Source organism: Lampris incognitus, chromosome 15 (assembly GCF_029633865.1).
Source record: "Lampris incognitus isolate fLamInc1 chromosome 15, fLamInc1.hap2, whole genome shotgun sequence".
Classification (NCBI taxonomy): Eukaryota; Metazoa; Chordata; class Actinopteri; order Lampriformes; family Lampridae; genus Lampris; species Lampris incognitus.
The window spans coordinates 1,061,174-1,086,196 of NC_079225.1; positions in this window are offsets into that span (position 1 = coordinate 1,061,174).

The window sequence follows — 25,023 nt, forward strand, 5'->3', positions numbered from 1 at the left end:
GTGCATTGTGTCATAAACCACCAAAATGTATGTCTTGATTTGAAAAAAACATAACGTCAGAACAACATTGACTTTAAGCATTCTAGCATGACTCAACTAAGAATGAATTTTTCTAGTAAGATGTTTCATTAGTCAAAACTTATTCGAATATAATTGTTTATTATAATCATAGAGAATGTGTTTGAATGTTCAGAGACAAAAACTGCACCACATGCGTGTTACAGACACAAACATTGTCAGTGCACTGAAATGTCAGGAGACATACACACATCTGCATTATGTTAAACAAATATTATGCGATTAGAAAGCAGACAAAAGTCAGGAACAAATATGGAATAGAAAAACTGTATTCCAGTTCCATTTGTGTTAATGCAACATAGATGTCCTTTTCTATAGTGGTTAACAATAGTATAAACTGACTAAAAACAGCCTAAACAATCTTTCAAATCAAAATGAGATATTTCTAATCATGTTATTAAAATAAAAAAAGAAGGCTAGCCACACTTGCCGATTAACAAAAAGATTTGCAATATTTCCAATATACATGAAATTTACTTACGACTTGAAAAAAAACATCTTCTCTAGTAGCAACAGTAGAAATACCTTTTCCTCCAACATAAACGTCTCTTAAAACAACCATCACTTAGTAAGATTAAAGATAAACAGTCAGAAAATTATTGAACTAGGTACAACAGACACATACTGTTCAAGGTTAAATGTGATCTGTCACATTTGGAGGTTCCTCTTATCATTCTTTCCTTTATTCATTCACTATTTACATCATATCTCTCCTTCCTTCCTTCCTTCCTTCCTTCCTTCCTTCCCATACTATGTTTCCCAAAAAATGTCCTTGATTTTGAAATGTCCACAGCTTGTGTGCCTCAACAAGACCCAGGCCCTCATCCACTTGCTATTTTTTCCAAATAGCTCCTTTAATCTCACTGAGGGACCACTCCCACATCCAGCTGATTTATATAGCTTCATAATACTAATGACACTGTCATGTTCCAACTGAAGGCTTTCAGCTAAATATTCCCTGATGTAGATTTGAGGAAGAAATCGTGATGCAAGGTCTTGCAAAAGTTTAGAAACCCTGTTGAATACACCGAGCATTGACATGTCAGCATGTAGTGTCAACTGAATAACATATGCCAGCAATTCTGTCGGCAGGTTGGGCATGTCACAATTTCCATCATCATAAAGAAGGGCATCATCATGGGGTATATCCAGGGGATCATGATGGTGTTCATCCAGAGCACAGTCATCTGGTTCATCCGTGAAATGGTGATGGTTTTCAACAAACGTAGCATCATGGCATTCATTCAGGGCATCATCATGGAGAACATCTGGTTCATCATCTTCTTGGTTTGATCCATTCTCATATCTTTGACATGTCCTTTCCCTCTCAGCTTCCACAATATTCTCAATGAATGAAGACACTGACCCCTCCATGCTCCTCTGCAATATGTCCAAGGACCAGCAATGGCAAGCTTTCTGAGTATGTGTTAGACTGAGATATAATAGAAGAGGCATCAGTTCCCAGTGTGGAGATAATGAGAAATTGGACACTGAAAATCTCAGCTGCCCTTTGTAGTGTGATGTGATCTCCGTAGGTCCCAAATTGTGACATGCTATCCAAGTATACATCCAAGTCATTTCCATCAACATAGTGAGACAAAGGTGTTCCATTTACGGTAAATGGATTAGACCTGAGATCTTCAACTATTTCATCCCTTAGGGTTGCTGCTGATCTGAATATTCCTAATGAAGCAAGCTGATCAGCTATGGCACTAAACTGGCAATTTCCATCGGGTGCTGGGTCAAACCGTACACTCACGTCTAAGGAGTTATAGTCCCTCAGTCTGTCTTCATGTGTGTATGTCATCAAAAGTGGATGCAAAGTTAGAACTGACTTCGAAGATTTAGAGCGCTTTTTTTCTCGTTGCCGTGTTGTACTGGTCACATCAGAAACAAAGAACCATTTTTCTTGCACTTTAGCATCACCAGGAATCTTGAACTGAACTTTGTATTTTGAAAGCTTTATGTTACGTTTCATGATCCTACCAGGCAACACGCGATACCGTTTTGAAACTCGATGGGCACCATCTTTCACTCTCACCAAAACAGCTTCACTGACATGATAAACAGATGGAGGATTTTGTTTAGATGCATGCCGGATCATCCGTTTACTGTAATGGTCAGTGGCTTTCTTTGCCATTTGTCGTTGTCTTCTTCGTTTTTCCTCAAATCTGAGCCGCTGTTTCAGGGAGGGTAAATTACTTTGTGGATCATTCGTGGATTGTTTACCAATGACACTGGATGGAGAACCTGCCAGGGGATGCATCACCGTGTTACTTTTTCTCCCATAGTATACTTGAAATGGAGACATCCAACTTAAAACTTCCTTTGGGTCTTCATGTTTAATGTTTAACCCAGTTAACCCCTTTCCTCTGACAATTCACAAGGTCATACATGATCTTTTCCCTCAGCACTCTGTGGGTCCTCTCTACCTTTCCTTGGCTTTGGGGATGTTACGGTGAACTCTCAATTATTCTCACTTGCATTGATTCCATCAGCCTTCGCACAGCTCCTTTAAACTCTCTGCCTTGATCATGCTGCAAAACTTGAGGTGGGCCATGTTCAGTGTAGATATCATAAAGGTGTCTTGCAATCTCTGAGCTGTCTTTACTTTTTAATGGTTTAAGCCATGTGTATCGACTAAAGACATCAATCACAGTGAGGATGTATCGATATGTGAAATGGCCATGCTTGATCTTCCACTTTCCCATATCAAGGAGGTCAATCTGATGCCGATCCTGTACTTCTTTGGCCCTGATGGGCCTCGGAATGGGTTTATTTCCAAATCTAGCCTTGTGGAGTTGGTAGCGTCTGGAGCAGTCCAGTGTTTTTTGAACCTTTCTTTCACTAATGCCAGAGTGTTGCTCATTTAGTCGCTTATTCAGCTTCCTCGCACCTGATCCCTTTGTGTCATCCAGACCTTTTTTTACAATGCCACCAACTGCAGACTTCATAGCTACTGGCTTCCCGGCACATAGCAAGGTCTCTCCATCCTCGCTCAGAGAGTAGAGATTCCTATTTCTCCACAGCCTCACCAGAGCACTTTGTTGCACTCTTGTACGTGCATTGACAGGAACATTGAACTCTCCCTTTAATTTCTTCACAATGACTTCATAGACATCTTTAGTCATTGATTGTTGTTGTCCATATCCCATGCAGAAAACCCAAAGGGTACAGGCCACAATTATGCTGAACTGTAGAGCTGTCAAAAAATATTTTGTTTAATTGAATATATCACGTTGTTGTATTATGTTATAGCGGTAACTTACAGTAGATTGCTGTTATTGGTCCCCGAAATTAATCTGTAATTTCAGAAACTTTCTAAAACCAATCTAGCATCTGCTAGTTTAGCTTATCATTGCTAATCAGATCATGGTTACTAACTTAAAAGTTTGGGCTTTAATCTGTTAGCATTTCATATTAGTTGCAAATCAATCAACATACATTTCTGAGAGATTCTCTGAATCTGAATTGCTGTTATTGGTCCCCGAAATTAATCTGTCATTTCAGAAACTTTCTAAAACCAATCTAGCATCTGCTAGTTTAGCTTACCATTGCTAATCAGATCATGGTTACTAACTTAAAAGTTTGGGCTTTAATCTGTTAGCATTTCATATTAGTTGCAAATCAATCAACATACATTTCTGAGAGATTCTCTGAATCTGAAATCTGATATTTGTTCATACCTTTCATCGTGTTGCCTTTCAAATATTTTCCATCTTAAGTGGTCAGAGGGCATGGCAAAACTGAAGCCAAAGTGTTTGGATCTCCCCCTGGTGGCTGGCTTTAGTACACGCACACATGCTATCACCACTATGTTGTGAACCAAACCAAAAAATAATGTATAATGCTAGTCCAGTTAGAGAATTTTAATTTTTCCTAATTGTTATACATATTATGAATGCAGATGAAGGACAATAATTTTGATGGTTTATTAAATTAATTAAACTGCATTATTTTTTCTGTTTCATATTTGTTTTTATCTTTTGTCTGCTTTCTAATCACATAATATTTGTTTAACATAATGCAGATGTGTGTATGTCTCCTGACATTTCAGTACACTGATAATGTTTGTGTCTGTAACACGCATGTAGTGCAGTTTTTGTCTCTGAACATTCAAACACATTCTCTATGATTACAATAAACAATTATATTCGAATAAGTTTTGACTAATGAAACATCTTACTAGTTTGTAAAATTAATTCTTAGTTGAGTCATGCTAGAATGCTTAAAATCAATGTTGTTCTGACGTTATGTTTTTTTCAAATTAAGACATAAATTTTGGTGGTTTATTACATAATGCACCAAATTATTACATTTTCTTCATACAAAACTGTAACATCCGCATTTTGTAATAACCGGTGCAATATGTAACAACTTATTACAAAATGCGGCAAACTTTATTACATATTCCATTCAAGAATTTTATTACAAAATGCGGCAAGTTATTACGAAATGTGGCGTTATTACATAATGATGTGAAAATGTATTACATTATTACATAATGCGGCGTTATTACATAATGCGGCGCTACAGGGGCTTTCACTGCGCTGTCGTTGAACAACAGGTTCTGCTCTGCATAACTTGGGGTAACGGGAACGTATTTAATGTCCTACAACATAGCCAGTAACGTTAGATAACAAGTAACCATGTAGCCTAGATTGTGTTTACCTGTTGACCTTTTGATACAGAATGGCAGCCATCAATTGGGATCCAACAAGTTTACTGGGAGCGGTCGAAAGATAAGGCCCCATCAGTCCCCTTCAGTGGAGTTCCCTTCGTATTTGTTGGGTACAAAACGATGGTGGGCCATCAGGGCAAGGATGTGGGAGCCAAAGAAACGAGGCACTATGCTGAGGCGAAATCAAAGGAAACAGTAAGTTGTCACTTCTGTCTTGGATTCTCAGACTTGTTTAATGCACTATTGTCCATATTAGTCAACACACTAAAAATAAGCACCGGTTTCATGTAGAATTATGTCCAACATGTATTATTCGTTGCAGACTCAAGATCATAGTTTTCGCAAAGGGAGGTATCTCCTGCAAGATACAAAGAAGGTTGGATGCCCAGCTGGGGTGCACCTCGTCGGTATTGGCCGTTTTCCAGCATTCAGGTTAGATTAACTAACCTTTTTATTTAACCGTTTTTTGGGGGGGGTTTCAGTACAAAATGTAACTTATAGATAGACTGTTTATAAACAATGAGAACATGAAGAAATTGATTAATGCTTCAAAGAACACGAACAACTCTGTTTACCTGTGTTGTTGTACAAATCTACTTTGCTGTTCGTTGAATGAGAACAGGGAGAGTCTGAGAGCGAGAAAGGCGGCTGCAGTGAGGCTTAGAGAAGCTCTGAAAAGGGACCCCATTGTCTGGGAAAATGTATTCTTTGTGAAGACACCCACAGCCGGTGCACATGTGGGACACCCAGTCGAGGGAGAGGTATGGTAATAAACACAGTAGAACACAGTAAGAATGTTAGGTAATGTTTATGTAGACTAGATAGTCTACACCTCAGGAATGATTCTGCAGTGACTGGTGATAAATTAAACCTGTGCTTAAGAGAGATGGGACTAAAGCCTAATTTATGTTTCAAAGTGTAGTGCGACGCGCAGCTGGATAAAAATGATGCAAATTCGACAGTTTTGACGTCAAGCCGACACTTTTAGAGGGTCGGCGACGGGCGTCGTGTACCTGCTGATTTTTGTAAGGTTGCAGATGCCTTCATAAGTTTTGCACAGCTGTGATAGGATGAATAAATTAGCCTTAAGGCTGAATCTTATCATACTTATTTTTACACTACTAAAATAACCCTTATGTTATATTGATACATTTAGTGTCGACATGTAAATTAATTAGCTAAAGGGAATGTTGTTTCCTGAAGTCCCTATCATTAAGGCGCTAATCACTTTGTACTCTGTACTTTCCTGAAGGCTCCCTCTATCCGTGAGCCTATTGACAGCAGGGTGGAGCAGCGCATCTCAGAACTCACCAAGCAAGGGGTCAAGAGGAGCAGTGAGATGCGTCGACACATTGCACAGTATGTCAACACTGACTTGTTTAGGGGAGCCAGCCCACCACCACTCACAAGGAGGAGATTTCATCCCTTAGACAAAGACATACAAAATGTGATGTCAAAGGCCAGAGAAAAGGGGCGACAGTCCAAAATTGATCAAGTCAATTTGCAAGTGAGTGAAATGTTCATTCAAATCAAACATTCGATAATATACAATGGAAACTCATGCATATCTCTACTGTTTTAATATACGTACATGTAATAAACAGGAGCTGGTAGAAAGCGACAAGCTGAAGGGCCCAAAAGACAGCATCCATCTTCGGCTTAATAGCGAATCAGAGGACCTTCTATTCTGTTATCAGTCCGAGTGGCAGCAGAAGATCCTGCAGCTGTATGGCAAAGACATCTGTTTACTTGATGCAACATACCGCACCACACGCTATGCATTGCCATTGGGTTTTTTTGTGTGTACGCACAAATGTGTGCTATGTGGTAGCGGGTGTCTTTGTCGTACAGCATGAGCGGACTGAATCAGTCAAGGAGGCTCTGAGCGTTTTTAAGGAGTGGAACACAAATTGGTCTCCAGCTCACTTCTTGGTGGACTATAGCGAGGTGGAAATCCAAGCTGTGGAATCAACCTTTGAAGGTAGGCAACTATGACCTTCCTATTGCACCACCTTGATTATGTTAGCCCCTCATAAATAAAGGTTATTCGGGAGACAGAAATGACTCTTCACATACGTACATGCTGAAACAGTCTGTAAAGTGTAATTGGCTGTTGAAATGCTTTTAATTGCATGTATCAACAAAGATCCTAATGTCTCAATATTTTGAACCTAACAAGGCACACAGGCTGTGCTGTGTGATTTCCACCGGGAGAAGGCATGGGTGGAGTGGGTCTGAAAACAGGCACACGGCATTGAGGACCAGGGTGCCCTGCTGAAGATGCTGAGGGCGATTGCTGCAGCCGACACACCAGAAGCCTTCCAGCAGTCCGTCGACTTCGAGGCTAATAGCTCCATGTGGAAAACCAACAGCATGTTGCAAAACTGGTTCTCTATGACGTGGCTCTCAGAAGCCAAGGTAAGTTGGTCACATCGTAGCATCGTATTACCCCCAATAATGAAAGAAATGGGGTATTTTCTAATGAAGGCAAATATGTGTAAAATACACCTGAAATTAACTTATAATCCTATCGTAAGGGGTTCTTTCTATTGCCTTCAGAGTGTAAAATCATGACAAATAATTTGGACTGATTGAGCATCAATATATTAGAACGGTTGATATATGAGCACAGTGGACCCACAGTGGTACATCTAGGCCATCTGTTGACTAAAGAAATATTGAACAGAGACGGCTGACTGACAATAAATAATAGTGTTATCAAGCATGAAGGAAAGTCATTCTGTTGCAGTAGTGGATGATCTTGGGGGAATATACAGTATGTGTCCCAAAAATGCTATATTATTTTGTATACTGTAGTAAACATTACTCACTTGGTAATAAGCCTCTGCACACAAACTTGGAAGTCACAGTCTCCCAAAAGTCCTCTATATCCACATTTCCATCAAAGTCCTCTGGTGGGTCCTCCACATCACTTATTGTAAAATCAAGTATTAAGAAAACATTGTGAAACTAAAATGAAAAAAAAGTATCTCTAGAATAGGATGCACTTCCATGACTTTAGGGACTTACCAGGCATGTTGAAAACTGCCTTTTGTGAAGGTCTATCATGACGACTGCTGGATGGTATCCACACTTAATGCAGGAATACATGTAGTCGTGCTTTGTGAGGGCTTCAGAGTGCATGTATGCATGAAGTATTGTGTCCTTACTGGGAAATATCTTCTGTTCAGTCTTCTCCAACACTTCAATGGCTCGGCTAGCAGCATGGTGGGTCTAGGACAGTGTAGAAGACTCAGTAAGGGACATCCTCAAAGGACAACAATACTAAAGCATACCTTCCAAAATGATCGCTTCTTACCTGGAGTGATGTACGAAGGAAAATGCACATATGTAATGTTAACAGAATGTGATCATTCAAATTATGAACACCATCACTCCACTCCTGGTATCGAGACATCAGGCCACAGTTACTGCACGTCCTGCAGTAGGTAGAAATGCCTACCAAAAAGTGTCAGTCATATTAGATCTAAAAACGTCAGTCATATTAGATCTAAAAATGTCAGTCATACTAGATTTGGCAAGTTGACAGAGCACAGATAACATTTAGTGTAGGGTTACTTTTTTAACATGAGTTACGTTTATCTAGATTACCTTTCTTTTGAGCTCACCTTCTAGAACACCAGTATATGTGACCAATCTTGCCTTTGGTGTGATCAGCACTGGCTCATTAAGGGCTGTGTTCCCTGCCCACTCTTTGCACGTTGCTTCCTTGGGTCCAACGTGTCTTGGGAAGTCTTCAGCTGCTCAGGAGCCGCTGGTCAGATTTTGTGGTAGCAGGGCAGGTATGGGTTTATTTTTTACCAAAGTAGTTGACCATCCTCTTGAGACCTGCATCATCGGGAGGGTATGCTGGTCCTTCTCCATCTTTTTGTGCATTACTCTTTTTTTGTGCTTCTTGGTCGGTCAGTCTCTCCCCCAGCATCACTCTCTGTGGCCCTCACAGTTGTAAAAATGTGCCTGTCCGTCTGAAAAAGATGCCACTTGGCAATGATTTCATGGAGACAGATTGTCTTGGTTTGGAATATGGGCAGAGCCAAGTCTTCCTTTGGGAATCATAAGCAGCTACTACCCTACCAAGTCTGCTATAATATGAGACTTTTGACTCATACACTGAAACATATTTCTTCGAGGGAGCCCCCCCCCCCCCATGGCCACCTCAACCGAAAGAGGAATGCCTGCAATGCTAGCTCCTTCTTGTCTGTTTAAACAAGTTCTCTTTCTGTCCCCTGCAAACACCTTGGCAGCTACCATTTCAGACAGCACCTCCTCTTGAAGATTCACGGGTGTAGTCTGAGACTGGGGGCAGAATTGTAGAGATTTTAAATGTTTGCATTCAGATGGGACAATTCCAGTCCTTGCTGCAAATTCTGTATTTGAATTGCATTCCTCCATTTCACAAATGACTTGATGGCTTGCACCCCATGTTTTGTTTTTCTTTTTTGGAATATGGATAGGAGTGCATGGCTTGAAAAAAGATTTTTCGACTGCAAATATCCCATTTTTGGGGTCACCACACTGGCATGCGAAGTGTTGTTTTTCTGTGACATCTTGTACCCTTTTTTGTGCTTCTTCCTGATATGAACCAACAAGTTCTTCCTGTTTATTGTGAGCCCACAATGACTGCACTTCACTCTTTCTTGCCGACGCACATGCAGTCTTACTGGTGCTGCTGCAAGCTTTCCGATGGATGAGTTAGGGTAGTGCATGGAGAGAATGTTGCTGGGGTGGTGAATAGAGGTACTGGTGTTGGAAGTGGAGTTGGGGTTGCACATGAAGAAAATGTGGTTGCTGTAAACTGTGGTGATGTTGGAGGAGTAGACTGGGATGCTGGAGAAAACTGTGGTTCTGGAAAAACGGGGGTTCTGGAGGAGAAAAGTGAGGTGCTGGAGGAGTAAAAAGTGAGGTGCTGGAGGAGTAAAAAGGGGTGCTGGAGGAGTAAATGGTGGTGCTGGAGGAGAAGACGGGGGTGCTGGAGGAGTAGACAGGGGTGCTGGAGTGAATGGGGGTGCTGGAGGAATAAACGGGGGTGCTGGAGAGAATGGGGGTGCTGGAGGAGAAAACGGGGGTGCTGCTGGAGTTGTGGGTGGATGTTTTTTGCATAATATTGAATGTTTAATGAGTGGGACCTTCCTCAGTACCGTGGCGGGACAGTAGCAGCAGTGAAGATGTGCTGAGGGTCTGCATTTCAGATTGCATTTGATGATGATTAAATGTAAAATGTAAAATGTTTTATCAGCTGTCTTGTTTAAAATAATCCAAGTGGCTGAGCACACAGCACTCCTGCATAGCTTTGGCATTGTGCACCTTGCATCTCCATAAAGTCAACTTTTCAGTATTAAGATAAAAAACAATAAAAGTCCTATTAATAATGTATAAGTCACAAGGTGTTTAAGATGTATTCTGCTGGTCATAGAGTTAGGATTTGTTTTACAAAGATATCAATCTTTTATTTTATTTTATTTTGAAGGTTTAGGGTGCAGGTTAGGGTTAAAGTTCATGGGTAGGCCGTATGAATACACTATTTGTTTCATATGCCTGCCTTACATGCACCCAGGGCCTAAATAATAACAGCTTTGTAGAAGAGGGAGCATAAGTAAGTGAGACGCTTAACACAGGGCCATAATTAGTTCAATTAAAAAGGAAATGTTTATGTCTGTTTAATATTGTGTTGAGCTGACACAGGTTAAAATGATAATGTAACAGGCCTGCATCAATAAAGAACCATAACACACAAAGACTCTACATACCTCCATGCTGAGCTGCCAGACTGCTGTGCTTACTTACATGCTTTTGAAGGTGATGGATTTCATTTGGATTTTCTACTTTGTCGCAGAATGGGCAGTGATCACTTCTACAACACACTGCACATCTTTCTACTTTGGCTTCTGCCCTCGTTTTAAGATTGTTTGATGCATCTGTGGAGGTTAAACACACACACATACACACACACACACGAAATATTTCACACACATGTCGTCCATGGGCCAGGCAAAATATCTGCACCATTCAAGGTGGCAAAGGGTCACAGTCCCAGGTTGTTCTTCACATATCAGTGAACATATTGATATATATCAATCATTCAATCAAGTCTTACTTTATTCAGACACAAAGACAGGTCCATTTTAAAGACAACAACAAAGAAATACAACACAAGACAAGAACACAAAAATATAGCTAAAACAGCAGCTCACAAGTCCACCATGATTAAAAGCTATACAGACATTTGTTCCAGTGTCCCAGAAACAAGAGGAGGACCTGGTGTCACTTTGTGTAGGCTCAGTTAACAGCATTATAATTACATTCTTAGAGTCAATTAATCGACACATACATGTGTACATAACATTCCTCAACACAACGTGAAAAGTGGGAACATTACTAGTCACAAACACGTGACCTGCACTTGTCCATCTTGGAAGCTTGAGCAAGATTCTGAATGCATCATTATATGCTAACTGCAGCTTTTTCATTGTTGCTTTGCTATAAGTGCGCCACAAGTGGGCAGTACAGAGTGGAGTACAGTAGGCCCCAAAAAGAGCAGTTTTAACATCATCTGTACACATTTGAACTTTGCGTGCCAGCATATTGGCTTGTGCATACAGTCTGCAACACTGGCGCTGCACATCATCGTCATCACATAGATCATTCCTGATCACGTGACCCACAAATCTCATTTTGTTCACCACATTTAGTGTTTGGTCTGCCAAGAAGAATGAGGGAACATATTGCTGCTCGTCCTCCTTGGTTTTAGCACTCATGACAACAGGTTCACACAATTCAGTCCTACAGAGAGACTTGCAGGGTCACACACATCAGTCCCACAGAGAGACCTGCAGGTTCACACACATCAGTCCCACAGAGACCTGCAGGTTCACACACATCAGTCCCACAGAGAGACCTCCAGGTTGACACACATCAATCCTACAGAGACCTGCAGGGTCACACACATCAATCCCACAGAGAGACCTACAGGTTCACACACATCAGTCCTACAGAGACCTGCAGGTTCACACACTTCAGTCCTACAGAGACCTGCAGGTTCTCACACATCTGTCCCACAGAGGGACCTGCAGGTTCACACACTTAACTCCCACAGAGACCTGCAGGTTCACACAATTCAGTCCTACAGAGAGACCTGCAGGTTCACACACTTCAGTTCTACAGAGACTTGCAGGTTCAAACACATCAGTCCCACAGAAACCTGCAGGTTCACACGCATCAGTCCCACAGAGACCTGCAGGTTCACACACTTCAGTCCCACAGAGAGACCTGCAGGTTCACACACATCAGGCCTACAGAGACCTGCAGGTTCACACACATCAGTCCCACAGAGAGACCTGCAGGTTCACACACTTCAGTCCCACAGAGACCGGCAGGTTCACACACATCAGTCCTACAGAGACCTGCATGTTCACACACATCAGTCCCACAGAGAGACCTGCAGGTCCACACAATTCAGTCCTACAGAGAGACCTGCAGGTTCACACACTTCAGTTCTACAGAGACTTGCAGGTTCAAACACATCAGTCCCACAGAAACCTGCAGGTTCACACGCATCAGTCCCACAGAGACCTGCAGGTTCACACACTTCAGTCCCACAGAGAGACCTGCAGGTTCACACACATCAGGCCTACAGAGACCTGCAGGTTCACACACATCAGTCCCACAGAGAGACCTGCAGGTTCACACACTTCAGTCCCACAGAGACCGGCAGGTTCACACACATCAGTCCTACAGAGACCTGCATGTTCACACACATCAGTCCCACAGAGAGACCTGCAGGTCCACACACTTCAGTCCTACAGAGACCTGCAGGTTCTCACACATCTGTCCCACAGAGAGACCTGCAGGTTCACACACTTCAGTCCCACAGAGACCTGCAGGTTCACACAATTCAGTCCTACAGAGAGACCTGCAGGTTCACACACTTCAGTCCTACAGAGATCTGCAGGTTCACACACTTCAGTTCTACAGAGACCTGCAGGTTCAAACACATCAGTCCCACAGAAACCTGCAGGTTCACACACATCAGTCCCACAGAGAGACCTGCAGGTTCACACACATAAGTCCCACAGAGAGACCTGCAGGTTCTCACACATCTGTCCCACAGAGAGACCTGCAGGTTCACACACTTCAGTCCCACAGAGACCTGCAGGTTCACACAATTCAGTCCTACAGAGAGACCTGCAGGTTCACACACTTCAGTCCTACAGAGACCTGCAGGTTCACACACTTCAGTTCTACAGAGACCTGCAGGTTCACACACATCAGTCCCACAGAGAGACCTGCAGGTTCACACACATAAGTCCCACAGAGAGACCTGCAGGTTCACACACATCAGTCCCACAGAGAGACCTGTAGGTTCACACACTTCAGTCACACAGAGAGACCTGCAGGTTCACACACATCAGTCCCACAGAGACCTGCAGGTTCACACACATCAGTCCCACAGAGAGACCTGCAGGTTCACACACATCAGTCCCACAGAGAGACCTACAGGTTCACACACAAGTCCTACAGAGAGACCTGCAGATTCACACACATTAGTCCTACATTGACCTGCAGGTTCACACACTTCAGTCCCACAGAGAGACCTGCAGGTTCACACACATCAGTCCCACAGAGAGACCTGCAGGTTCACACACATCAGTCCTACAGAGACCTGCAGGTTCACACACATCAGTCTCACAGAGAACTGTAGGTTCACACACATCAGTCCCACAGAGAGACCTGCAGGTTCACACACATCAGTCCTACAGAGACCTGCAGGTTCACACACATCAGTCTCACAGAGAACTGTAGGTTCACACACATCAGTCCCACAGAGACCTTCAGGTTCACACACTTCAGTTCCACAGAGACCTGTAGGGTCACAACCATCAGTCCCACAGAGCGACCTGCAGGTTCACACACATCAGTCCCTAAAAGACCTGCAGGTTCACACACATCATTCCCACAGAGACCTGTAGGGTCACAAACATCAGTCCCACAGTGAGACCTGCGGGTTCACACACTTCAGCCCCACCTGAGAGACCTGCAAGTTCACACACATTAGTCCTACAGAGAGACCTGCAGGTTCACACACATCAGTCGTACAGAGTCCTGCACGTTCACACACATAAGTCCCACAGAGAAACCTGCAGGTTCACACACATCAGTCCTACAGAGACCTGCAGGTTCTCACACATCTGTCCCACAGAGAGACCTGCAGGTTCACACACTTCAGTCCCGCAGAGAGACCTGCAGGTTCAAGACTTCAGTCCCACAGAGACCTTCAGGTTCACACACATCAGTCCCACAGAGAGACCTGTAGGTTCACACACATCAGTCCCACAGAGACCTGCAGGTTCACACACATCAGTCCCACTGAGAGACCTGCAGGTTCACACACATCAGTCCCACAGAGAGACCTGTGGGTTCACACACATCAGTCCCACAGAGAGACCTGCAGGTTCACGCACTTCAGTCCCACAGAGCGACCTGCAGGTTCACACACATAAGTCCTACAGAGAGACCTGCAGATTCACACACATCCGTCCTACAAAGACCTGCAGGTTCACACACTTCAGTCCCACAGAGAGACCTGCAGGTTCTCACACATCAGTCCCACAGAGAGACATGCAGGTTCACACAAATCATTCCCACAGAGAGACCTGCAGGTTCACACACATCAGTCCTGCAGAGACACCTGCAGGTTCACAGACTTAAGTCCCACAGAGACCTGCAGGGTCACACACATCAGTCCCACAGAGAGTTCTGCAGGTTCAAACACATCAGTCCTACAGAGACCTGCAGCTTCACGCACATCAGTCCGACAGAGATACCTGCAGGTTCACACACATTGGTCCTAAAGAGATACCTGCAGGTTCACAAACATCAGTCCCACCGAGAGAACTGCAGGTTCACACACATCAGTCCTACAGAGATCCGCATGTTCACACATGTCAGTCCCACAGAGAGACCTGCAGGTTCACACACATCAGTCCCACAGAGACCTGTAGGTTCACACACATAAGTCCCACAGAGAGACCTGCAGATTCACACACATCAGTCCCACAGAGACCTGTAGGTTCACACACATAAGTCCCACAGAGAGACCTGCAGGTTCACACACACCAGTCCCACAGAGAGACCTTCAGGTTCACACACACCAGTCCCACAGAGAGACCTGCAGGTTCACACACATCAGTCACACAGAGACCTGCAGGTTCACACACATCACTCCCACAGAGACCTGCAGTTTCACACACATCAGTCCCACAGAGAGACCTGTAGGTTCACACACATCAGTCCCACAGAGAGACCTGCAGGTTCACACACATCAGTCCCACAGAGACCTGCAGGTTCACACACATCAGTCCTACAGAGAGACTGCAGGTTCACACAGATCAGTCCTACAGAGACCTGCAGGGTCACACTCATCAGTCCCACAGAGACCTACAGTGTCACACACATCAGTCCCACAGAGAGACCTGCAGGTTCACACATATCAGTCCTACAGAGACCTGCAGGGTCACACATCAGTCCCGCAGAGAGACCTGCAGGTTCACACATATCAGTCCCACTGAGAGACCTGCAGGTTCACACACATCAGTCCTACAGAGACCTGCAGGTTCACACACATCAGCGCTACAGAGATGTACAGGTTCACACACATCAGTCCCACAGAGAGAACTGCAGGTTCACAAACATCAGTCCCACAGAGATCTACAGGTTCACACACTTAAGTCCCACAGAGAGATCTGCAGGTTCACACACGTCAGTCCCACAGAGACCTGCCGGTTCACACACATCAGTCCCACAAAGAGACCTGCGGGTTCACACACATCAGTCCCACAGACACCTGCAATTTCACACACATCAGTCCCACAGAGACCTGCAATTTCACACACATCAGTCCCACAGAGAGATCTGATGGTTCACACACATCAGTCCCACAGAGAGACCTGCAGGTTCACACACATCAGTCCCACAGAGACCGGCAGGTTCACACATATCAGTCCCACAGAGACCTGCAGGTTCACACACATCAGTCCCACGAAGACCTGCAGGTTCACACACATCACTCCCACAGAGACCTGCAGGTTCATACACTTCAGTCCCACAGAAACTTGCAGGTTCACACACATCAGTCCCACAGAGAGACCTGCAGGTTCACACACATCAGTCCCACAGAGACCTGCAGGTTCACACACATCAGTCCCACAGATAGACCTGCAGGTTCACACACATCAGTCCTACAGAGAGACCTGCAATTTCACACACATCAGTCCCACAGAGAGATCTGCTGGTTCACACACATCAGTTCTACAGAGAGACCTGCAGGTTCACACACATCAGGCCTACAGAGACCTGCAGGGTCACACACATCAATCCCACAGAGACCTGCAGGGTCACACACATCAGTCCCACAGAGAGACCTACAGGTTCAAGACTTCAGTCCCGCAGAGACCTTCAGGTTCACACACATCAGTCCCACAGAGAGACCTGCGGGTTCACACACATCAGTCCCACAGAGAGACCTGCAATTTCACACACATCAGTCCCACAGAGAGATCTGCTGGTTCACACACATCAGTCCCACAGAGACCGGCAGGTTCACACATATCAGTCCCACAGAGACCTGCAGGTTCACACACATCAGTCCCACAAAGACCTGCAGGTTCACACACATCAGTCCCACAGAGAGACCTGCAGGTTCACACACATCAGTCCTACAGAAACCTGCAGGTTCACACACATCAGTCCTACAGAGAGACCTGCAGGTTCACACACATCAGTCCTACAGAGACCTGCAGGTTCACACACATCAGTCCTACAGAGAGACCTGCAATTTCACACACATCAGTCCCACAGAGAGATCTGCTGGTTAACACACATCAGTTCTACAGAGAGACCTGCAGGTTCACACACATAAGTCCTACAGAGACCTGCAGGTTCACACACATCAGTCCTACAGAGACCTGCAGGGTCACACACATCAGTCCCGCAGAGAGACCTGCAGGGTCACACACATCAGTCCCACAGAGAGACCTACAGGTTCACACATGTCAGTCCCACAGAGAGACCTGCAGGTTCACACACATCAGTCCCACAGAGACCTGTAGGTTCACACACATAAGTCCCACAGGGGGACGTGCAGGTTCACACACACCAGTCCCACAGAGAGACCTGCAGGTTCACACACATCAGTCACACAGAGACCTGCAGGTTCACACAAATCAGTCCTACAGAGAGACCTGCAGGTTCACACACATCACTCCCACAGAGACCTGCAGTTTCACACAATTCAGTCCCACAGAGACCTGCAGGTTCACACACATCAGTCCCACAGAGAGACCTGCAGGTTCACACACATCAGTCCAACAGAGACCTGCAGGTTCACACACATCAGTCCTACAGAGAGACTGCAGGTTCACACAGATCAGTCCTACAGAGACCTGCAGGGTCACACTCATCAGTCCCACAGAGACCTGCAGTGTCACACACATCAATCCCACAGAGACCTGCAGGTTCACACACATCAGTCCCACAGAGACCTGCAGGGTCACACATCAGTCCCGCAGAGGGACCCTCAGGTTCACACATATCAGTCCCACTGAGAGACCTGCAGCTTCACGCACATCAGTCCCACAGAGACCTACAGGTTCCCACACATAAGTCCCACAGAGAGATCTGCAGGTTCACACACGTCAGTCCCACAGAGACTTGCCGGTTCACACACATCAGTCCCACAGAGAGACCTGCGGGTTCACACACATCAGTCCCACAGAGACCTGCAATTTCACACACATCAGTCCCACAGAGAGATCTGCTGGTTCACACACATCAGTCCCACAGAGACCGGCAGGTTCACACATATCAGTCCCACAGAGACCTGCAGGTTCACACACATCAGTCCCACAAAGACCTGCAGGTTCACACACATCAGTCCCACAGAGAGACCTGCAGGTTCACACACATCAGTCCTACAGAAACCTGCAGGTTCACACACATCAGTCCCACAGAGACCTGCAGTTTCACAAACATCAGTCCCACAGAGACCTGCAGGTTCACACACATCAGCGCTACAGAGACCTACAGGTTCACACACATCAGTCCCACAGAGACCTGCAGTTTCACAAACATCAGTCCCACAGAGACCTGCAGGTTCACACACATCAGTCCCACAGAGACCTGCAGGTTCACACACATCAGCGCTACAGAGACCTACAGGTTCACAAACATAGTCCCACAGAGACCTGCAGGTCCACACACATCAGTCCCACAGGGATACCTGCAGGTTCACACACATCAGTCCTACAGAGAGACCTGCAATTTCACACACATCAGTCCCACAGAGAGATCTGCTGGTTCACACACATCAGTTCTACAGAGACACCTGCAGGTTCACACACATAAGTCCTACAGAGACCTGCAGGTTCACACACATCAGTTCTACAGAGACCTGCAGGGTCACACACATCAGTCCCACAGAGAGACCTGCAGGGTCACACACATCAGTCCCACAGAGAGACCTACAGGTTCACACACATCAGTCCCACAGAGAGACCTGCAGGTTCACACAGTTCAGTCCTACAGAGACCTGCAGTTTCACACACATCAGTCTGACAGAGAGACCTGCAGGTTCTCACACATCAGTCCCACAGAGAGACATGCAGGTTCACACAAATCATTCCCACAGAGAGACCTGCAGGTTCACACACATCAGTCCTACAGAGACATTTGCAGGTTCACACACTTAAGTCCCACAGAGACCTGCAGGGTCACACACATCAGTCCCACAGAGAGACCTGCATGTTCACACACATCAGTCCTACAGAGATCCGCATGTTCACACACATCAGTCCCACAGAGACCTGTAGGTTCACACACATAAGTCCCACAGAGAGACGTGCAGGTTCACACACACCAGTCCCACAGAGAGACCTGCAGGTTCACACACATCAGTCACACAGAGACCTGCAGGTTCACACAAATCAGTCCTACAGAGAGACCTGCAGGTTCACACACATCACTCCCACAGAGACCTGCAGTTTCACACACTTCAGTCCCACAGAGACCTGCAGTGTCACACACATCAATCCCACAGAGAGACCTGCAGGTTCACACACATCAGTCCTACAGAGACCTGCAGGGTCACACATCAGTCCCGCAGAGAGACCCTCAGGTTCACACATATCAGTCCCACTGAGAGACCTGCAGGTTCACACACATCAGTCCTACAGAGACCTGCAGCTTCACGCACATCAGTCCCACAGAGACCTGCAGGTTCACACACTTAAGTCCCACAGAGAGATCTGCAGGTTCACACACGTCAGTCCCACAGACACCTGCCGGTTCACACACATCAGTCCCACAGAGAGACCTGCAGGTTCACACACATCTGTCCCACAGAGACCGGCAGGTTCACTCACATCAGTCCCACAGAGAGACCTGCAGGTTCACACACATCAGGCCCACAGAGACCTGCAGGTTCACACACATCAGTCCCACAGAGAGACCGGCAGGTTCACACACATCAGTCCCACAGACACCTGCCGGTTCACACACATCAGTCCCACAGAGAGACCGGCAGGTTCACACACATCAGTCCCACAGAGAGACCTGCAGGTTCACACACATCAGTCCCACAGAGACCGGCAGGTTCACACATATCAATCCTACAGAGACCTGCAGGTTCACACACATCAGTCCCACAGAGACCTGCAATTTCACACACATCAGTCCCACAGAGAGATCTGCTGGTTCACACACATCAGTCCCACAGAGAGACCTGCAGGTTCACACACATCAGTCCCACAGAGACCGGCAGGTTCACACATATCAGTCCCACAGAGACCTGCAGGTTCACACACATCAGTCCCACAAAGACCTGCAGGTTCACACACATCAGTCCCACAGAGAGACCTGCAAGTTCACACACATCAGTCCCACAGAGACCTGCAGGTTCACACACATCAGTCCTACAGAAACCTGCAGGTTCACACACATCAGTCCCACAGAGACCTGCAGTTTCACACACATCAGTCCCGCAGAGACCTGCCGGTTCACACACATCAGTCCCACAGAGACCTGCAGGTTCACACACATCAGTCCCACAGAGACCTGCTGGTTCACACACTTCAGTCACACAGAGACCTGCAGGTTCACACACATCAGTCCCACAGAGAAACCTGCAGGTTCACACATATCAGTCCTACAGAGAGCTGCAGGTTCTCACACATCTGTCCCACAGAGAGACCTGCAGGTTCAAGACTTCAGTCCCGCAGAGACCTTCAGGTTCACACACATCAGTCCTACAGAGAGACCTGTAGGTTCACACACATCAGTCCCACAGAGAGACCTGCAGGTCTCACACATCAGTCCCACAGAGAGACATGCAGGTTCACACACATCAGTCCCACAGAGAGACCTGCAGGTTCACACACATCAGTCCCACAGAGACCTGCAGGTTCACAAACATCAGTCCCACAGAGAGACATGCAGGTTCAAACACATCAGTCCCACAGAGACCGGCAGGTTCACACATATCAGTCCCACAGAGACCTGCAGGTTCACACACATCAGTCCCACAAAGACCTGCAGGTTCACACACATCAGTCCCACAGAGAGACCTGCAGGTTCACACACATCAGTCCCACAGAGACCTGAAGGTTCACACACATCAGTCCTACAGAGACCTGCAGGTTCACACACTTCAGTCCTACAGAGACCTGCAGCTACACACACTTCAGTCCCACAGAGAGACCTGCAGGTTCACACACATCAGTCCCACAGAGAGACCTGCAGGTTCAAGACTTCAGTCCAACACAGACATCAGGTTCCCACAAATCAGTCCTACAGAGAGACCGGCAGGTTCACACACATCAGTCCCATAGATTCCTGCAGCTTCCCACAAATCAGTCCTACAGAGAGACCTGCAGTTTCACACCCATCAGTCCTACAGAGAGACCTGAAGGTTCACACACATCAGTCCTACAGAGACCTGCGGGGTCACACACATCAGTCCCACAGAGAGACCTGCAGGTTCACACACATCAGTCCTACAGAGACCTGCAGGTTCACACACTTCAGTCCCGCAGAGAGACCTGCAGGTTCACACATATCAGTCCCACAGGGATACCTGCAGGTTCACACACATCAGTCCCACAGAGAGACCTGCAGGTTCACACATATCAGTCCTACAGAGACCTGCAGGCTCACACACATCAGTCCTACAGAGACCTGCAGGTTCACACACATCAGTCCCACAGAGAGACCTGCAGGTTCACACACATCAGTCCCACAGAGACCTGCAGGTTCACACACATCAGTCCTACAGAAACCTGCAGGTTCACACACATCAGTCCCACAGAGACCTGCAGTTTCACACACATCAGTCCCGCAGAGACCTGCCGGTTCACACACATCAGTCCCACAGAGACCTGCAGGTTCACACACATCAGTCCCACAGAGACCTGCTGGTTCACACACTTCAGTCACACAGAGACCTGCAGGTTAACACACATCAGTCCTACAGAGAGACCTGCAGGTTCACACACTTAGGTCCCAGAGAGACCTGCAGGTTCACACACTTCAGTCCTAAACAGACCTTCAGGTTCACACACTTCAGTCCTACAGAGAGACCTGCAGGTTCACACACATCAGTCCCACAAAGAGACCTGCAGGTTCACACACATCAGTCCCACAGAGACCTGCAGGTTCACGCACTTCAGTCCTACAGAGAGACCTGCAGGTTCACACAATTCAGTCCTACAGAGAGACTTGCAGGTTGAAACAATTCAGTCCTACAGAGAGACCTGCAGGGTCACACACATCAGTCCCACAGAGAGACCTGCAGGTTCACACACATCAGTCCCACAGAGACCTGCAGGGTCACACACATCAGTCCCACAGAGAGACCTGCAGGTTCACACACATCAGTCCCACAGAGAGACCTGCATTTTCACACAAATAAGTCCCACAATGAGTCCTGCAGGTTCACACACATCAGTCCCACAATGAGACCTGCAGGTTCACACACATCAGTCCCACAGAGACCTGCAGGTTCACACACATCAGTCCCACAGAGAGACCTGCAGGTTCACACACATGAGTCCTACAGAGACCTGCAGGTTCACACACATCAGTCCTACAGAGACATGCAGGTTCACACACTTCAGTCCCACAGAGAGACCTGCATGCTCACACACATCAGTCCTACAGAGACCTGCAGGTTCACACACATCAGTCCTAAACAGACCTTCAGGTTCACACACTTCAGTCCTACAGAGAGACCTGCAGGTTCACACACATCAGTCCCACAAAGAGACCTGCAGGTTCACACACATCAGTCCCACAGAGACCTGCAGGTTCACGCACTTCAGTCCTACAGAGAGACCTGCAGGTTCACACAATTCAGTCCTACAGAGAGACCTGCAGGTTCAAACAACTCAGTCCTACAGAGAGACCTGCAGGGTCACACACATCAGTCCCACAGAGAGACCTGCAGGTTCACACACATCAGTCCCACAGAGACCTGCAGGTTCACACACATCAGTCCCACAGAGAGACCTGCAGGTTCACACAATTCAGTCCTACAGAGAGACCTGCAGGTTCAGACACTTCAGTCCCACAGAGACCTACAGGTTCACAAACATCTGTCCCACAGTGAGACCTGCAGGTTCACATACATCAGTCCTACAGAGACCTGCAGGTTCACACATATCAGTCTTACAGGGACCTGCAAGGTCACACACATCAGTCCCACAGAGAGACCTGCAGGTTCACACACATCAGTCCCACAGAGAGACCTGCAGGTTCACACATATCAGTCCCACAGAGAGACCTGCAGGTTCACACACATCAGTCCCACAGAGAGACCTGCAGGTTCACACACTTCAGTCCTACAGAGACCTGCAGGTTCACACACGTCAGTCCTACAGAGAGACCTGCAGGTTCTCACACATCTGTCCCACCGAGACCTGCAGGTTCACACAATTCAGTCCCACAGAGAGACCTGCAGGTTCACACACTTATATCCTACAGAGACCTGCAGGTTCACACACATCAGTCCCACCGAGACCTGCAGGTTCACACACTTCAGTCCCACCGAGACCTGTAGGTTCACACACTTCAGTCCTACAGAAAGACCTGCAGGTTCACACAATTCAGTCCTACAGAGAGACCTGCAGGGTCACACACATCAGTCCCACAGAGAGACCTGCAGGTTCACACACATCAGTCCCACAGAGAGACCTGCAGGTTCACACACTTCAGTCCTACAGAGACCTGCAGGTTCACACACTTCAGTCCCACAGAGACCTGCAGGTTCACACACATCAGTCCTACAGAGACCTGCAGGGTCACACACATCAGTCCCACAGAGACCTGCAGGTTCACACACATCAGTCCTACAGAGAGACCTGCAGGTTCAGACACTTCAGTCACACAGAGACCTGCAGGTTCACACACATCAGTCCTACAAAGACCTGCAGGGTCACACACATCAGTCCCACAGAGACCTGCAGGTTCACACACATCAGTCCCACACAGAGACCTTCAGGTTCACACACACCAGTCCCAGAGAGAGACCTGCAGGTTCACACACATCAGTCCCACAGAGAGACCTGCAGGTTCACACACATCAGTCCTACAGAGACCTGCAAGTTCACACATATCAGTCGTACAGAGACCTGCAGGTTCACACACTTCAGTCCTACAGAGACCTGCAGGTTCACACACTTCAGCCCTACAGAGACCTGCAGGTTCACACACTTCAGTCCTACAGAGAGACCTGCGGGTTCACATACTTCAGTCCCACAGAGAGACCTGCATGTTCACACACATCAGTCCTACAGAGAGACCTGCAGGTTCACACACTTCAGTCCCAGAGAGACCTGCAGGTTCACACACTTCAGTCCTAAACAGACCTTCAGGTTCACACACTTCAGTCCTACAGAGAGACCTGCAGGTTCACACACATCAGTCCCACAAAGAGACCTGCAGGTTCACACACATCAGTCCCACAGAGACCTGCAGGTTCACGCACTTCAGTCCTACAGAGAGACCTGCAGGTTCACACAATTCAGTCCTACAGAGAGACCTGCAGGTTGAAACAATTCAGTCCTCCAGAGAGACCTGCAGGGTCACACACATCAGTCCCACAGAGAGACCTGCAGGTTCACACACATCAGTCCCACAGAGACCTGCAGGGTCACACACATCAGTCCCACAGAGAGACCTGCAGGTTCACACAATTCAGTCCTACAGAGAGACCTGCAGGTTCAGACACTTCAGTCCCACAGAGACCTACAGGTTCACAAACATCTGTCCCACAGTGAGACCTGCAGGTTCACATACATCAGTCCTACAGAGACCTGCAGGTTCACACATATCAGTCTTACAGGGACCTGCAAGGTCACACACATCAGTCCCACAGAGAGACCTGCAGGTTCACACATATCAGTCCCACAGAGAGACCTGCAGGTTCACACACATCAGTCCCACAGAGAGACCTGCAGGTTCACACACTTCAGTCCTACAGAGACCTGCAGGTTCACACACGTCAGTCCTACAGAGAGACCTGCAGGTTCTCACACATCTGTCCCACCGAGACCTGCAGGTTCACACACATCTGTCCCACAGAGAGACCTGCAGGTTCACACACTTCAGTCCTACAGAGAGCTGCAGGTTCACACACGTCAGTCCTACAGAGAGACCTGCAGGTTCTCACACATCTGTCCCACCGAGACCTGCAGATTCACACAATTCAGTCCTACAGAGTGACCTGCAGGTTCACACAATTCAGTCCTACAGAGACCTGCAGATTCACACAATTCAGTCCTACAGAGTGACCTGCAGGGTCACACACATCAGTCCCACAGAGACCTGCAGGTTCACACAATTCAGTCCCACAGAGAGACCTGCAGGTTCACACAATTCAGTCCCACAGAGAGACCTGCATGTTCACACACATCAGTCGTACAGAGACCTGCAGGTTCACACACTTCAGTCCTACAGAGACCTGCAGGTTCACACACTTCAGCCCTACAGAGAGACCTGCGGGTTCACATACTTCAGTCCCACAGAGAGACCTGCATGTTCACACACATCAGTCCTACAGAGAGACCTGCAGGTTCACACACTTCAGTCCCAGAGAGACCTGCAGGTTCACACACTTCAGTCCCACAGAGACCTGCAGGTCCACACAATTCAGTCCTACAGAGAGACCTGCAGGGTCACACACATCAGTCCCACAGAGA